This window comes from Hylaeus volcanicus, chromosome 3 (assembly GCF_026283585.1).
Source record: "Hylaeus volcanicus isolate JK05 chromosome 3, UHH_iyHylVolc1.0_haploid, whole genome shotgun sequence".
Lineage (NCBI taxonomy): Eukaryota > Metazoa > Arthropoda > Insecta > Hymenoptera > Colletidae > Hylaeus > Hylaeus volcanicus.
Genome location: NC_071978.1, coordinates 22747565 through 22759450, shown reverse-complemented (window position 1 = coordinate 22759450; position 11886 = coordinate 22747565). Strand labels below are relative to the sequence as shown.

The window sequence follows — 11886 nt, the reverse complement described above, 5'->3', positions numbered from 1 at the left end:
TATGAAATAATGATAATATACATATATGTATGATGCATATATGAAATTTGAACGCGCAAGAACCTACAAAATGCAAACAATATGCAAGAATATAAAAAAAGAATTGAAAGTAAAGTTCATGTTATAATCTTTCCAGAATAAAATAAATTCCTATTTAGATTCAATTTTCCTAAGCACGTTCGCGAAGATTGTATTTTGCATAAAGATCCGCAGTCTAATTATTAACCACCTGGAGTCCAGATTTAGACCATCAGACAATGATCTTTTACGTGTGCACAGGTAAAATTCGAACCAATCGAAACTCTTGGGGCTTCAACTGCTTGAGTTGCTTAGAATTCTCTAATCTCCTGATAATCTCTACTAAGCAGGTAAGCGCACGTAAAAAAAACCCACCCTTAGCCCTTTGAGTGTCGATCGTAATTGTAACAAACAGATCCAATGTAAATGATAGAAATTACCATTACAATTAAAACAGAAGTAGAATGTCGAAAACTTGTTGAATATTTGGAACACCATTCGATGAGAATTATGTTCTATTAATAATTTATACTGACAGGGGCCTCTGTCACTGTTTCGTACAATGGTAGATATCGTTGCAGTAGATTCTTATCAATTATTCGTAACAGCACGTCCATATCGGAGTGCTTCTAAAATATTCACAGACAAAGGATTGCTTAACAAGGTAACCAATGAATTTTAAGAAATGAATTAGTCGAAAAGCAAATCAATTACAGAAGGTTGGACTTTAAAGGATTAGAAAAGCGTAACATAAATGTTATTAGAAACATCGAGAAGAAAGAAACGATTGTAAAACAAACGAGCTTAACAATTCCACGTTGCATACTACATATTCGTGTTACAAATTTCCCAACAATTAAGCACCCTCTCGAAGAGTCAGGCCAACGCGTGGCAATTCGTGGCTCAGTCTTTTCTAGGGTCAACACTCAAACGGTTAACGTAAAAACGCACGTTGCCCCACACGAGACTGACCCAAACGAACGAAATTACCGTAGCGGAATGGCGACGAATGACCCTGGACCGTCAACTAGCGAGCCTGGACCTAGCAAACAAAGCCTGGCGCATGGATCCGACTACGACACGTGTTCGTACTGTAAGAACAACCCGTTAAAAAAGAAACTCCGTTTAATAATCACCAAGAATTCTTTGCAAATCATACAAATGGTGATCCAAGCGGGCGTCGTCGTCACGAAACCCCTGAACTACGTCACATTCCCAGAATGGGACTCTGACTGTTCCTGTTCATGACTAGACGTTGACTCTCAGAACGATGACGAAGTGTTGTCAACATTCGTCGAAAGATTCGCACAAACTATCGACATAGAGGTGTACCGAGTTAGATCGATCATCGACCACGTGATGACCTTGTCGAATCGTATGATACTCGACCTCGATATGAAGAAATTGAACAGGTTCATCGAAAAGGAAAAGGATATCGAAGACAGAATAACAAGAACGTTTTGTTATTCGTCGATCCCATCGATGTTGTCAATAACGTTCTCTGTGACGAAAAGCATCGACGACGTAGTGATCGAGGACGACTTCTGCTGCCCCTACACGCTGAGAATGTCTGCGAAGAAAATGATTACCTGGTACATAGAAGAGTTCTTCTACGATAACGATACGTTACACCTTCGCGAGGGTTTCGGACACTTCTCGAGGAGCTATCGCTCGAGATCTAGAGAGATCAAGAACTCCTTGGTCACGGACGACAAACATCCAGATTCAATATTGGACCTGACTGAGGCCCACCTGGCAGAATACACGAAAATTATGGATCTACTTGCTAACACGTTTCTTAATATCGAAAAGAATTTACCGTTCATAATTAGAGCCTTCGAGGACAAGTCCATGAATCATGTGTTCTACATGGTTCATAACGTTCACCTGACGTACGAGGACTTGTATAATCTCTTGACCCTGATGCGAGACATTTTGAATAGAATGAGCTTGAAGAGCGTCGTCCTGCACAAGCTGCACTATAGACATAGTAAACTGAGTCCGTTCGTGATTCAAAAGATGGTCAAGTTCGTTTTTAAAAACTCGCATATCAAGGTTATCATTCCCTGTCCGAAGACCAACCGAATTTGTTGCATCAAGTGATCGGGATTCGTTCTTGATAGGCCATAGGCTTCTAATTCGTTCGGAGATATTTGTTTAGAGTTATTGAATGAAACGTCACTGTCGAATGGACATTCGAATCTTTGCTTGTCGACTTCGGATGGAGATATAAATTGGGGAATGTATTTTATTCCATTTGTCAGAAAGTATCGAAGGAGAGATTTCATTGGATTCTCTGTGAGATATAGATTAACTAACACATTTTGTTACGGTCTTTATCGACCGTAAATTGAAATCGTATTTTGTAACAAATTTAAATTGAGAAATATATTTTATTAAATTTCCGTGGAAAATTTTAATCGAGAAATGCATCTTATTATATTTCTCAAAAAATATGAATTGAGAGGTTTGTAAAAAAAAAAAAAAAACACTTGTTCACGTGCTAAAGAAATTTGAGAATTATTAAAATAATGATTAGACCAAAATATGTATACGGTTTCTGTGATTATAGGTCGGTCTGTGATTATAGCAATGGTCCACACAGAAAATCTGTACCTAAATTCATGGGTAATTTTAGAACGTAATGGAAACATTTTATGATAATCATCGATAGCACAATTTGCTTGACGAGCCCTGAAAAAAAGTACAAAAAGACGTCCAACAATCAAGATGGATATTGGACGCGATAGTGTAACGAAAACGCGAATCTATTCGTACGATCTTTACTCATACAAAAGTTATTTCTACGAACAACACAAACGAGAAATTGCAACACTCATCTTCTTCATCCTCAATAACATTGTTTTATCTCTACATGTCATGGGAGTGTCGCGGAAAATATAGTCCACTTAAAAATTGTAGTCGATCTAGTTTTAACTACAACAACAAATTTAAGATGCAATAGAAACGAGGATGGGAAATTGTGCAATATATTCTGGGACACCCTGGTACAAACATTGGGGATGTTTGGTTCTGAGTATTGCATTAGAGTGTCCCAATTAATAATTTCTATTCGTCAAAGTCGCAACTTTAAATAAAACTTAAAAATATAACAGGGACACAAATGGACTCATCTGCAAATCCATTTGAAGGCATTCTAATACAATCGTAACTTCGTTTTCCACCCCCATCCCCTTCAGCTTCATTCGTCGATCTTCGCAAAAATTCCATCGTCAAGCATTCCATCGTTTATAACTTATAAATTATAAATCACTCCCTTACAAAACTGTCGTAAAACGTTTTCGTAATCATCTCAGTGTTCGTCTAATGCACCATTGAACACCATGAACATTCCAGCAAACAGCGAGTATGCGAACTACTGGTGCCAGTAGCTCACATAGCCGCCGTGACGCTGAAACAACCATGGTGGCCGAGTTAATGTACCAAACGAGCCCTAAGAAGATCAAGGAAACATGTCCCGATGGATAATTTTTGTAATCGAACGATTGGACGACAGAGATTTCTACTTTACTTTGACTTCTGCTCATGTTGACAGCGTTCAATCGGGGAAAAATGGAGCAGAATTTCAATTTCACGTTCGATGTGGACATACGTTGCTTCTATCTCACATATTGGATCATACGAACCATCATTGACACAGCATACACCATGATGCCCATAAGTAGAAATAGCTATGTACCTGTTGGATTCTCGGATTGTGTTCTGGTGTGCTCTTTACTTCTCGTCTGCACCATGAGCAATCTAATGATATAGAAGCGAACCAGACATTTCTAACACTGCGAGAACCAGTGTTGAAGGATCGACGAATCACGAGCACGTGTCGAAGATGGTCGAAAATCTTATTCAGAAACGATCTTATTTACTTTCGAATAAAGAATAAAAGATAAATTATTATGTTTAACACGTTGACCGCCACGTCACCCATATATATATCGAAGAAGTAAACAAATTAATTCTGAAAGTTAAGCATGAAAGGAAATGAATTTGAATGAAATTCATGAATTTCGATGGTTACAAAAATAAATACCACGATAAACATTTGATTGTGTAGTTTCCAATAGTGTAGATAATATTTAATCCTAGCAGAAATTTTCAAGAATATTTGTCCGGCAGTCAACGTGTTAATAAGAGATTATATCCAACATATTCTATACATTTTGTATGTTTTTCACGTTACCGTATACTACAAATGGATAAAATTCACAGTCAACAGTATCCCAGAATTACTGTAAGAACCGGACATGGGAGGTAGCTGAGACGATTCTGAACCATAATTTCCTTTGGAAAAATGTCGGATGGTGCTTCGTTTTTGAATTATTAAGGAAATATCACCGACCAATCACAGCGCCCGAGTGGCTGGCTACGTCAGCGCGCTGATCGAGCTAATCTGTGATTGGTCGGTGGTTTTTCGTTAATAATTCAAAAACGAACCATCATCCTACATTCTTGCAAAGGGAATTGTATCAGGTTGTCCTAAAAGTTTCTTCCATTTCAGTAATAAGTAATACATACATAATATTTTATGTCTAATGTTACATTATTGAATTGCGTACGATTCATTTTGCTTCATTACTATTCCAATATTAGCATCTAAGAAATTAGGTTGTCTATTTATACGAACAGTGCCACACAAAATAACTGAATGCAAGTCACGGAAGAAACTTTTAGGACAACCTAATAGTTCAGAATCGTCTCAGCTACTCCTCATTTCCGGTTCTTACTCGATTTAGGTTTACTGAATTTCACCGTTTGATTACATCTACGAGTACTCTTGCGTTCTTCGATCCTATTTCTCGCATCACTCTGTGTATTAGTGACAAATACAAGGCGGAGCGCTTGCAAACAGACCACCTAAACAACTTCGAGTAATTTTCTAGTCTTGAATATTATTGTCTTCGTATATAGAAGAGGCATTGAGTCACGTGCTCGCCATACACCGCAACAGAATGGAGCTCTTAACTGACCAAAGACCAGAAGCCTTCAATCTCCGAATATATAATAACGTCCATTAACTAAGAAAAACACACAGAAGTTAAACACACAAAAGTCAGTTTATTCTTTATCTGAACTGAATCAATCGGGTGGCCTGTTTCGTTTGCCTCGCCTTGTAAGTACATGTGACAACTATAATATAAAAGTTAGAGTGCAGAAACACAATATTTTTAATATAAAATAATGTTTGTTGACTAAGTAAAAGTTAATATATATTGATTAATCTATGCAAGCAAATGAAGAAATTTCTCCAAGAAGATTTTTGACTAAATACAAACATATATCGAATACATAGGTGCATGGATTGTTTTATTTTGAATGATGGTGCACGTGATTACAAGTAAACGTGAAAGATTATTTTGAAAAGTTCACCACGCATTTTGTTGTTAAAAAATAGAATCCTCGCAAAGATTATTTGTTGGGGATTTCTTTGTTTGCTTGTATAAAATAATCACGGAATATAAAATAGGATATTTTTGTGGAAAAATGACGATCAACCGTTCGTTGATAAGAAACGTGAATCGCTCCGGATAAGCGGGTGCAGTCTGTGATGGAACCGAGTGCGTTATACATATAGAGTAGGTTTTGTCTGGGTCCGCTCGTAACAAGTTCGAATATCTCATGTCATCGTGTGCATATGTTTGCGTTAGGGCTGGGTCTACTCGGGTGATTTAATGCGCAAATATTTTTGATATGTATACGAATGGTACAAATGTGCGACATTCGAGTATTCGAACGTCCTTATTGAAATATTGAATAAAACTAACAGCCTGATAGGAAAACCAACATGAAGAATTCGATATTTAATTCTATGAGCTAGATGCTTGATTAGTGCGAGAAATATTCGAATATTCAAATTGAATTCGCCGCAGAAAACCTAAATTGAGTTTGAAATATCAACAGAAATCAATAATGCACGAAGAGTAGTCGGATGCAATAGAATAGTCAAGTATTCGATTAGTATTTGAGTAGTACTCGAATAATCGAATTACCTCACCAGAGAAACGTTCGAATACTTGAATACAGAGAAGCTCGACTAGTCCCAAGCTCTACTTTGCGTTGCTCGCCAAATTTCTACTCAAGCGCGAGTAGCTCACGCTATAATTTATTCGACTAATGACGCTACACTTCAACGAGAGAGACAAAAATTAACCACATTCAACCGCCCAAAGAGTGATATTTTTATAAACATTTTTCATCGTACTTCCGTTGATTATAGCACATAAGAGAAACGGTTAGTACAAAGGGGGAACGTATTACGACTGAATACCGAGTAGATAGAGTGATATTATACAGGAATCTATTTTTCTGAATATGGAATAACGCGCGATAAAATAGCCGATTTAGGATCTGGATTGCTGTCGAAAAGATGATCGTACGATAGATCAAGCCAGAAGTACTCCACTTTGTCAATAATCATGTCTGTAACACGTGTGTCTATTGTAAGAGTGACGAGTAAAACCCTAGGCTTGGAATAAATCTGAAGTTTTCTGATACGTTTGTCTTGTTCCCTTCTTTGGAAAATATTTAAAAGAGGAAACGAGACAAACTTGAGACTTATTCCAAGCCTAGGGTTTTGCCCATCACTGCACTGTAGCTGTCTATAACAGATGTCTCACGTTTGCTATAGCTGAATTAACATTGACTATTTATCATATATTATATATCTATCATGGATTTGGTCTGTAACAGAAATGGGAAAATTCTTCTTCAAACAAAAATTGAAAGATGAACTGCTTCTAAGGTGTTATTTGTTTGGTGACAATTATAAATTAATTATATATATATAATTATATAATTATAAATTAATATATATATAATTACAATTATTATAAATATAATATAAATTGTCCAATGAAACTATCGATAGGTTTGCTAGGTAATTAAAACTAAACCTGGAGTCAGTCATGATTTTTTAGAATGGATTGTTCAGAGGTTTTCAAAATTATAACTTTTGCCTCCTTGGCGTCTTTTGCGAATAATATAAGTATTATTTGGTAAACGCAAATGAGAAGTGATAAATGCTTTTTTATAGCATATGCATTGTTCGAATTTGTTGGTATCAGAACTGTGAAGAATTTCTTGTTGGCTTATGGCAAGAATACAGAATATAAATCGAACGAGTAAAAATGTAAATAGATGTGTAGTTCCTATAAAATTATTGTGTGGTCAGTAAAATACGTAAAGAGAGCTATTTTTATTACAACGAGAAGATACTATAGATGAGACCTGATGGAACTATAGGTATGGATGCGAATAGCGTTATTTTTATTACAAGGAGAAGTAAGATATTTTTATTCGTTCGATCCATGTCATGTATTCCATTTGCAAAAGACAATTATGTGTGCTCATAATAAGAGATGAAATAATAAACACAATGCTTGAAAGATTACACAAGGATTAAAATGAAACCATACTTCGAGTTAACACGATGACTGCCACACTCATTCGCATGGAAGTCTCCACAGAACTAAAATTTCGTCTCGAGACAATTAGAAACTATAGAATCTAATATTTGTCGTATTACTTATTTTTTAATTCTCATCAAGATTAACGAATACTATCCAGACCTGCTTTCATCAATAGTTACTCCTTTAAATTATTTGTTGAAGTTCTTTAGTAAAAAGCTCCGTCACTCATATGTGGGTGACGTGACGTTTAATGTGTTAAATATGTAAACTCTTATTTGAACAATTAATCACTTGTTTCTCGTTATTGAAATGTTTCCCATCTCCGAGGCAGATCCATCTTCTTGTACTACGCTATTTAAATTCTAGTCGACATAATACTAATCGTAAACAATTGGGATGTTAATGGGCACGGATATTAATATTCCTCAAATACAAAACTATTATTAAATATCGAATAAGAACGATCATTGTATTTGTCTGCATGTAGCTACTACATATTACTCGATACTTGTAATGTTTCGATGGAATACTACACGAATCTGAATATACGTGTTATGTATCGCTGATAAAAGTATCTCTGTGTTAAAATATCGTCTAATTAATGTTAATGGCATTCAATGAATATTAATGTCAAATAGTAAACCCACGAAGTATAATCGTGTATTAAATGAAAAAGATAACAGCGCTCAGTGACCTAATCTTCTCTGTACATTGCTCCTCGATGCAATGTTTCGTTACTTTGTTTTTCTAATTCGATGCAATTCAGTTTCCAATTTTGTGATGCGATCAGACTGATAATTCATCGGCTGGGAAGATAAATTAACCGACAGCTAAGATAATTAGCTAAGTTTCATTACAGTTGGAAAAGTCTTCTTTAAACTTGGAAAAAAAGAGAGATTGCGTTGCTTCCTGTTGATTTCATGGACTTTGGAAAATCCATACAAATTATAAATGAAAATCATTCTCTAGAAGTTAACGATATGGATGTGATAAATGTTTATGTAACACTTGACGCGAATGTTATGAGTGTACTTGATGTATCGATAAAATTCGAGATAAATGTAAACAATGTAAACAAGCTTTTATTGTTTTATTACGTCCATCCCTAATTTCCTCTTATATAAGTACTCAAAAATCAAAATTAATTGATTTTAAATTCCTTTGGAACAAACAATTACGTATATTCGTCGTTCTATCATTTAACAAAAAAAAATACAATTATGAAATTAAGAACTTGTAGATTAAGAATCAGTGATCACTGTAATGGATAATTTAAATTTATTTTCAATCAAATACTAAATCTCCCAATCTCCATACTCGAATTATTTGTTCGAGTATGCTGACGGTGCTCGTGCGAATTTATACAGTTACCTGCAAAAGTATCCACTCACCCTGTAACACACTTCATGTACTTAATCAATATTAAAATCTCATCAATTAAAAATATACACGATGTATTTCGAATATACTCTACAATTAATAATAATTAATAATATTTTTATTTAATTTTGTGTAAGTCCGCACACCTTTCGCTTACGTCCACCACGTGTTTATTATATCATTTCGTATCATAAATGAATAAACACTCCTCAGTCTCGTTACAAATGATCGAATATAAAGGCACAGGAATCATTTCTACACCCGACACCTATAATACACCACGCGGAAGCTTCTTCCAGGAGCAATCCGGATACTTTCGCCTGTAACTGTACCCGCGTATCACCTAATACTCTGTTTACACCCGATCAATCGCGGAACGGCTGAAAATTGGACAAGTGGAAGCGTCGGAACGCCATCGGGAGGTGAGCTCGTCTTCAGGAACCGTGACCGCTAAATTAACTAACGCATGGCCTTAATTAACTCGTCGACCTCGGTGATTCGAGCGGTTTCCACCTGCGGAAAGTGGACCCAAACTGTTTCGCCCGATACAGTTCTGGCAAGTAGTCATGATCGACGATGCACGACCGTCGAAACTTCCCCTGACGAGCTTTGAAGGTATTTAATAACTCGACTCAGGTTCTCCCCATCGAGGAGAGGGTTTGCTAATTTGCATTGCGTGCCTGGGGTGGTTCTAAATTGTGTTTCATCGCGCAGGTATTCCGAAGACGACGCGTGGACAATTCTTTGGGAGCTCTGAGTGGATCCGAAAGGGAAGCGGAATAAAACCAAAATCGTGGAAAGGAGGCGGCGGAGGTCAAGCTTGGTTACTTGAAAATGTGGTGATCAAGCTTGGTTACTTGAAGATGCGGAGGTCAAGCTTGGTTACTTGAAAATGTGGAGTTGGTCGAATGGCTGGAGGAGGTAAGAATTAATTTGTCAAGGTAGATAATAGTTGGGTGGAAGTTTGGAGAATAATTTTCTTGTCTATGATTTATAAAGACGGTCGACTTCAAGCTTCGGTTTCTTCAAGGAAAATAGCGTAGACCAAAGGTTCCCAAACTTTTTAGACCCGCGGCTCCCTTAGTATACACATTATTTTCGTCGGCTCCTAATATCAATCAATATGAGACTAATCTGAAATATGTTAGACAGACTACATTTTCTGGCACATGTTAACTAAATATAAGTGTTACCATTTCATAAGACTTAATTTCTTTATTATTATACTTCACCAATATTTATTTTTCTTTCTCCTACATTTTTTCATATTACATTTACATTTTACATATTTACAATTTATCGCTCACAGTTTGAGAATCCCTGGTGTACACTATTCTTGAGGGTTACTCTATTTATTTGTAAAGTCCTTAGGTTTCTTCATCGTTATTCCAGATGGCCAGTGCATATAAAGAAATAGGAATGTACAAAATCCAGAAAAATGACGAATATAGAGAAGAAAAATATGAAAAAACGCGGGGAAGCAAACAATATAAATATACATGTGAATGCCTGCGAATATTTCATTATTACTACGATAAAATATATCATACATTTACAGTCAGTGTAATAAGTATTCGTATAAGAACCATTTATTTTAAATTGGTTGCTGTACGAATACTTTTTACACTGACTGTATATAATTGTATACTTATATAATATATTGTAATAGTGTGAATGTAGTAACGAAACAAACCATGTGTTTGGACGGTAACTGAAAATGAAAAAGAAGACAAGGTATGCTTAAATTTTCCTTATTGAAAAGAACTTGGATAAAATCTTGATAAAGTATCGTTAATATCTTTTGATGTTTGTATCGTTTTCAGAAAACCCTCTTGCAAAAGTTCCATTAGAAAACCAAACCCGAAGTATTCCTTGGGAAGACTTTCGTGACACGCTCGTCGGCGAACTTCTCAGAAAGTAATAATCCAAACGAGACAAGAGTGACCTCTTGCATTAACTACGTAACAAGTCTAATAGAATAACACTTCGGCAACACGAGCCACTCATAGTACAGATTACGGTCGTTGAAGTAACAAAGTGGCAACTAATTCCGCTGTTCGTACTGGGTCGTATTGATTATCAAATAAATTTCGGTCAGATTCCGACAATTTCGACAAAAAAGAAGAACTCGTTAGACCAAAAGTCTCAGGTCTACTGTAAAAATTCGAGAAAATTCGAATTAAACCAGAAGAAAAACTCCAATTCCACTTGGACTAACGATCCACTTGTCGATCCAACATTGCAAATTCATCTCTAAAAATTGGAGAAAATTTAGATCTTTTGAAGAAATTCAAGTTCCCAACAAATTTAGTGGATTCTCCATCCCTAAAAAAACATTTCGATTCCCAATCATTCGGATTCAAAATCTTGTCAATCGAAACAGTGTAAATGGAATCGTGGAAATTGGGAAACATTCAAATTTCCTAAAAAATTGGTGAACTCTTCTTCCCCAGAAGAAAAATTCCAATTTCCATCCATTAGAACTGAAAATCCACTAATCGACACAACATTGAAAATTGAACTCTACAAATTGGAGAAAATTCTAATTTCCCAAAAAATTGTTGAACTCCCCCACAAGAAAAATTCCAATTCCACTTAGCCTAAAAAACCACTTATCGATCTAACATTCCAAATTCAACTCTAACAAACAGAAAAATTGGAGAAAATTCAAGTTTCCAAAAAAAAAAAATGGTGGATTCTCCTCGCCAGAAGAAAAATTCAAATTCTCATCCATTCGAACTAAAAACTCCACTAATCGATCCAGCATTGAAAATGGAACTCTACAAATTGAAGAAAATTCGAATTTCCCCCAAAAATTGTTGAACTCCCCTAGAAGAAAAATTCCAATTCCACTTGGCCTAAAAATCCACTTATCGATCTAACATTCCAAATCCAACTCTAACAATTAGAAAAATGTAGATTTTCTCCCAAAATTGGTAAACTCCCTCGGAAGAAAAATAAAACCACATAGTATAGTATATTATCAGATATTCCTCAAGAAATTCCATCCAGGAACACTACGATTAATTTTGTCCAACCTGCTCGAGTTAAAGCAGAGTTTAAA

General features: G+C 35.8%; 1 long non-coding RNA gene across 1 annotated transcript in view; it reads left to right on the top strand.

The window, feature by feature from the left end:
* Positions 1-8515, top strand: part of LOC128873841 (uncharacterized) — a 9833-nt gene extending 1318 nt beyond the window's left edge. Inside the window, exons 2-3 of the long non-coding RNA XR_008456503.1 lie at positions 280-368; positions 3575-8515. This is a non-coding gene — a long non-coding RNA (uncharacterized LOC128873841). The remainder of the gene's footprint in view (positions 1-279; positions 369-3574) is intronic.
* Positions 8516-11886: the final 3371 nt, after the last annotated feature.